This window comes from Onychostoma macrolepis, chromosome 04 (assembly GCF_012432095.1).
Source record: "Onychostoma macrolepis isolate SWU-2019 chromosome 04, ASM1243209v1, whole genome shotgun sequence".
NCBI classification, from domain to species: Eukaryota; Metazoa; Chordata; class Actinopteri; order Cypriniformes; family Cyprinidae; genus Onychostoma; species Onychostoma macrolepis.
The window spans coordinates 32,275,459-32,281,922 of record NC_081158.1 but is presented as its reverse complement, the minus strand read 5'-3'; positions in this window follow the sequence as shown (position 1 = coordinate 32,281,922).

Sequence of the window (6,464 nt, the reverse complement as noted above, 5' to 3'; positions counted from 1 at the left end):
CACCATCTGTCCTCTCTGTAGCCCTCCTCTCATTTTCAGTCTCCCCTCCCTGCGGAGTGTCAGATATCGAAGCAGACTGCAACACTATCCACCTGAAGCACTGCTGAGACAGCAGCCACCTCCACCAAACGCTCAAGCACCTGCGGGAGGGGAGATTCACCCACTCCCTTTCTCTGACGCCTCCATCAATATCTGCACAGAAGCAGAGTGCAGGAAACTCTCTGCACAGATAGGGAGCCACCTGTGATCATTAACCTTTTTTTTCACATGTTAATAGTTTAGCATAATGCGGAGAAACATTGGATCTAACTCTGTGGTCTGCGGTATAAAGCACAACCTGAAGATGGACCCAGTTGCATGCATACATTAAGACTGAATTTGTGCATGTGGATTGGCTCACCCGAGATTTCAGATTTCCGAGATAGGTGAATTTTTTCCTGCATTAGAACAGTAATGAATATATTTGGGTCTTTAGCCAATATATCATGTATGTATCAATATACGGTGTAAATGATCCTATGATGCTGTTTTTTGCTAGCTCATTCAGCACTCCAGTTCCTCCAATAGTCACTGAACTGAGGAAACCATTGAGACTGATGAGCCGCTGATATGCATATGCGTGAATCGAGCACTTGAATGAAGGTTTGAATGATTTCTCAATGTAAAAAGGTGAGTTGACTAAGATTATTTTCTTCACATTATGTGCTTTAGACATGAAAAACATCTGTGTTTCACATCTTTGTTGGGTGTTTTTATAATACAGTGTGATTACATAAACAAACTGGTGAATTGGTTATTTGAAACAGTTCGTTGAAAAAAAGAATACCTGTTTGCCTGAGGTTCTGAGGCTACAGGTAATGTTGTTAAAAATGTTCGGTTCTTCCACAGACTGTCACACATAATGTCATACTTTATTAAGTCTTGGTTTTAGAGATACATAAAGCATTTTAATCATGTTTATGCTTAAAAGAAAAAGGAAAAAGTGCCAGTGGGCTAAGAAAAATAAACTTTCTTTCACGTATAATTGAATTAAACTTATGAAATTAGTTAAATTTTCTCTTGCCGCTGCTTTTTCTCCACTCTTCACCCACGCCATACCCATTCCTTCAGTCAACAGCACCAGTCTGCTTTTCATTTAATTTCTGTTGTTTTTGTAGTTTGGAGTGAAGAGCACTGCAGAGATAAGTATGGACTTGTGTCACACTTTGGCCCAATCGTTTCCCTCCCCCTTCGATATCCCATAATGCACAGTTGGTCACATCAGTTCCGGAGCAGCGGTGCTTCAGCGCCTGTGTGTGAAGGGCTCTCTGTGCTGGGAGTGTTTTTGTGCGTGTGCTGGGTAAGATGATTGCAGGCGAGCACAAGTGTTTGGTGTCAGTCTCTGTTACAAGGAGATGATGGGAAAGAGTTGAGACTGAGTCACTTTTGGTTAATGCACTGGGTCACGTGTAGGGGAGTCTCGTGAAAACATGTCCAGGTCACATTTCACCACATAACCAGAATAAAAAAGTAAGGAATTACAAGAAATGGATAATATTTTGCATGAGATTTTGGGGGGAAATGTGCCTAATTGTCTTAATGACAATCAAGTTATCATTTATTTAAATTATAATTATTTATGGCCCACTTTACATTAAGTGGCTATAACTACTATGTACTTACATTTAAATAAAAAATTTGATGCAGTTATGGTGTATATACATGTTTTTACATTGTACTTATATTTCAAAAATGCCTGCATGTAATAAACATTAATTTCTGTAATTACATTTATAATTACACTGTTGACCCATCCCTTACACCTTAATCCACCTTTAAACCTACCCATACCACCAAACATGCCCCTAACCTTACCCGTATCACACATCAATAGCAGCAATATAACAGGAACACAATAAGTACACAGTAGTTAAGGCCACCTAATATGAAGTGGGACCCTATTTATATATTTATTTTAGAGTTAAATATGACCAGGTATATATATGTATGTGTGTGTGTATGTATTATTCAGTATGAGTATAAATATTTAATTCATTTGCACGCTCAAACACGTGTACATGCATTGCTGCATATTTGCCGCATTATTCCAACCCTAATCTCTTTATTAACAGTGTCGTAAATGCACAATGTATTGAACTCAATGCATTGAACACAAATAGATTTGTTACAGCGGTGCTCGGTGCCTGCGAGGTTTAATGTTCCCTTTTCAGAGCGACTTTTTACAAATAACTATAAACAGGAATTGCAGGGATATGGCAGAAGTAACTGCAGCGTTTAATCATGCTGTGGGCTGCACTTATTGGCCATCGTTTCTGCTCATTTTTCTCATCCTGTGCAAACACCCTGCGTTGATCTAATGCGTAAGTCTGCTGGGTTTGGATGCTGAAAGACTTTCTTACAAGTCAACCTTAGGGCTTTGCACAAAGTGTGATGGTTTGGAAGGTGTCTTGAAGATAGAAACAGGTCAAAGAGAAGGTCAGAACAAACTGACCTGGCTGTCTTTAGTAAACCGCACATGTGAACTCCTGACCACAGGTAACTGGAAACCACTGATGCTAACTAGATTGATTGAGACTGTGTCTTCTTTTACCTTCTTTTTTTCCCCATTGGAATCTTGCCATGTTACACAACTAGCTCAAGAAGCAAACCCTGTTTACTGTTGATCGACAGAATAGTATAAGTTATGAAACGGTTGATGAATTTGTGAGTAGCACTGTGCGCATGCAGTAAAGTGCAGGGGGTTTCACAATACAAGATTAATGATGCTGTAAAGCGGCACACACACCACTGCGGTCTCTGTCATACTGCACTGTTAGCCGTTAGCCATACACACTAACAATCAGATAGACTCGCTCAGTGTGGCGACTTCAGCCCACACACACCCACAACATGAGTCTTTATCATTCTCTCGCTGTCACACGCTCTCATATGCTTGCACGTCGCGTATACACATTTAGACGGTTGTTGGTAAGCTAAGCATCACTGTTACTGTTGCTCATACTTTGGGTTCAGGGCTTGTTAAAATCACTAACCTTAAGTATTAAATTTAAGCATCTCACAAAGTTTTTGAGGCAAGCCATCCTGAACAACCTAACAACAAATTACAAAACTACTAAGAACACCCTAGCAACCACATAGCAATTCCGTGATACCACTAAGTAGGACATCCTAACAACAGCATGGTAATATGTTAATCACCTTGAACATTTTTGCAGCTGTATAAGAATGCTTTCACAACCGTCTTAAAACAACTTAGCAACCTCAAAGCGATGCCCAGGCAACTACTCAGAACACCATAGTGACTGCATAGTAACAAGCTTAAAAACACTTAGAACATCTTAAAAACCACACAGAAACTCCCAAACAACTACCAAGAACGCCAATCCAACAAGCTGAGCAATGATCAAGAAACACTTAGCAATGCCTTGACAACCTCTTAGAACACCTACCTAGAAACAGCAAGTTAACAACCACTCAGAACAAATTTGCAACTGTATAGGAGCACCTTGACAGCTGAACAGCAACAAGTTAAAACACTTAGAACACTTAAGAAATGCTATGCCCAGCAACTAGCATCAACATAGCAACCACAACATCTTAAAGATACTCGGAACACACTAGCAACAGCTTACCTTTGAGCAATTTCTTGACAACAACCCAGGACACCATAGCAACCACCAGGTAACACGTTAACCACTCAGAACACCTTTGAAACTGTATAGGAACACCCTCAGAGCAACACTTAGATCGCCATATAGCAATACCCTAGCAACCACCAAGAGCACAATTGCAACTGCACTGCAAAAAGCTAAAAACACTTACCAACACGTAGGCTTGGTAACCACCCAGAACACCACAGAAACCACATAGTAATAACAACCACATAGTAACAAGTTAATACTACTTTTAATACCCTAGCAACCACTTAGCAATACTTAAACAGCCACACAGCACACCATAAGAACCACTCATAACTCCTAACTGTACAGGAAGCAATCAGAAAACCTTAGCAACCACATAGCAACAAATTAAAACATTAAATTAGAACACCTAAAATTTAGAACACCTTAGCAATCGTTTAGTGATGTCTAGGTTTAAGCACCCTGAACCACTTAACCAATCCTTTTTCAACCACCCAGGACCTCCTAGCAAAAAATTAACCACTCATAGCACCCAACAGTATAGGAACACCTTTACAACCACATAGCAACAAACTAAAAAACACATAGAACATCTTACAGACTGCCTAGCAATGCCATAGCAACTATCAAGAATACCATAGTAACCACTTAGCAATATCTTGACAACCTATCATGACACCTCCTTAGCAACTGCATGACAACAATATAATGATTACTCAGAACACCTTGGCAACCACATAGCAACAATTTAAAACACTTAGAACGCCTTAGAAATCCCAAGCAGCTAATAAAAACAACATACCAACGACATAGCAACAAGCCTAAAAGTCTTAGAACATCTTACAGACTGTATAGCAATGCCCTAATAGCTACCAAAAACACCACTTAACAATACCTAACAACCACAAGTTTACCACTGGTTTACCACCAGTCAACCACTCAGAACACCTTTGCAAGTGTATAGCAACAAATCAAAACACTTAGAACACCTAAGAAATGCTATGCCCTAGCAACTACTAAGAACACCATAGCAACCACAAGAAGTTACAAATGCTTTAAACACGCTAACAACCGTTGAGCAAATTTCTTGACAACCACCCAGAACACCTTTAAAACTATATAGGAACACCTTGACAACCGCACAGCAACAAGTTAAAACACTTAGAACACCTAAGAACACCTATGTCCTAGCAACCACTAAGAACACCATAGCAACCACAACAAGTTAAAAATATTTTGAACACTTTCTAGCAATTGTTTAGCAATATCCAGGCAACCATCAAGTAACAAGTTAACAACCACTCAGAACACCTTGGCAACCACGTAGCAACAAATTAGAACACCTAAAGACCAATTCACCCTGCACTGATAGATGCAGACAAGCGGCAACAGACACATTTGTCAGGATTTGTCAGATCAGTGTGTTACCTCATCAGCATCTGTTGCCATTGGTTGCCACTTATTTTTACCGACTGAACATCTTGAACCAGTGCTTGTCAGATCTTGTAATGTCTGAGAATTGATGTACTATGATCTGGTGACCGTCGGTGTGGTGTGAATTGGCCTCAAGAAATGCTATGCCCTAGCAACTACCAAGAACACCATACCAACTACACTGCAACAAGGAAAAAAACACCTTCACAACTGTGTAGGAACATGCCAAATCACCAATGGATAGCAATGTCCTCTAGCATTATAACAGTCACTTTTGCATGGGCAAACACCGCTCAGATTCTCTTAAGGAAAATCTTATTTATATTGTCCTTATTCTCCTACAGTTTTATACACACATGCACATTTCCTCACAGTACTGCTATCAAACACCATCCCACTGAAGCATGCTGCAGCCTATTAGTGGCTAGCACAGCAGCGCTGCCAGAAGGTCTCTCTCTTTCTCTCGGTCTCTGCCTCTTCCTCACCATCGCCTGCGGGCACTAAAGCTGAGAAGCACAGAAGTGGGCTCTCTCCCAGACTGCAGCGGTGTAGAGAGCTCTACCTCTACCACTTAATTGTTTCCCCCAGTGGTTGTAATTGCATTCTCTCGCACACTTGTAATGACTACGCATCTGTCACTGGGCCACAGTGCCATCTGCTGACAGCCTGAGTCATGAGCCTTTCCATGAAAAAACCCTACTTGTAATAAAAGTCAAGACACTGCCACAGTGATCGGCGTGACAAATGGCTCTTTTTTTCGGGCCAAAGATAACAAAGCCGTAACACTGTTATTTACAAACACTTGAAAACGTGCTGATCAAATGTTTGGAGTCTTGAACCATTTGTCAGAATTATGATGTTTTGGGGACATTAGATTACATAATTCAATCTATCAGAGTGATATCGAATTACACGCAGCGATCCTCTGTCTGAGCTCTGGATCAGAGGTTGAATTGGACAGACGCATTGCGGGCTCAGCAGGGCTTTGGGTCATCGCCTGTCCAATCCGTATCCCATAATCCTCACTGAGAAGCCCCTCCGGAAGGACTTTGTGGCTGATTGGCACATAGGCCTAAGATTACAAGTTATCCAGTTTATCAAATCTAGTAGTTAGTGGCACTTTGGAAGGCAAGATATTGCTTATATTTAGTTCTATGTACTAATATTTGTGCCAGATTCACAAGCATTCTTAAAGGGGATATCGGATGGCCATTTTCTACAAGTTGGTATGATTCTTTAGGGTCTTCATGAAATGTCTGCTACATACTTTGGTTAAAATTCATCAAAAGCAGCTCTGTTCACAATGACCTTTTTCAGTGCACGTCACTTTAAATTAGGGATGCATGATATTAGATTTTTGAAGATATCTGATATGCTGATATTTTATGC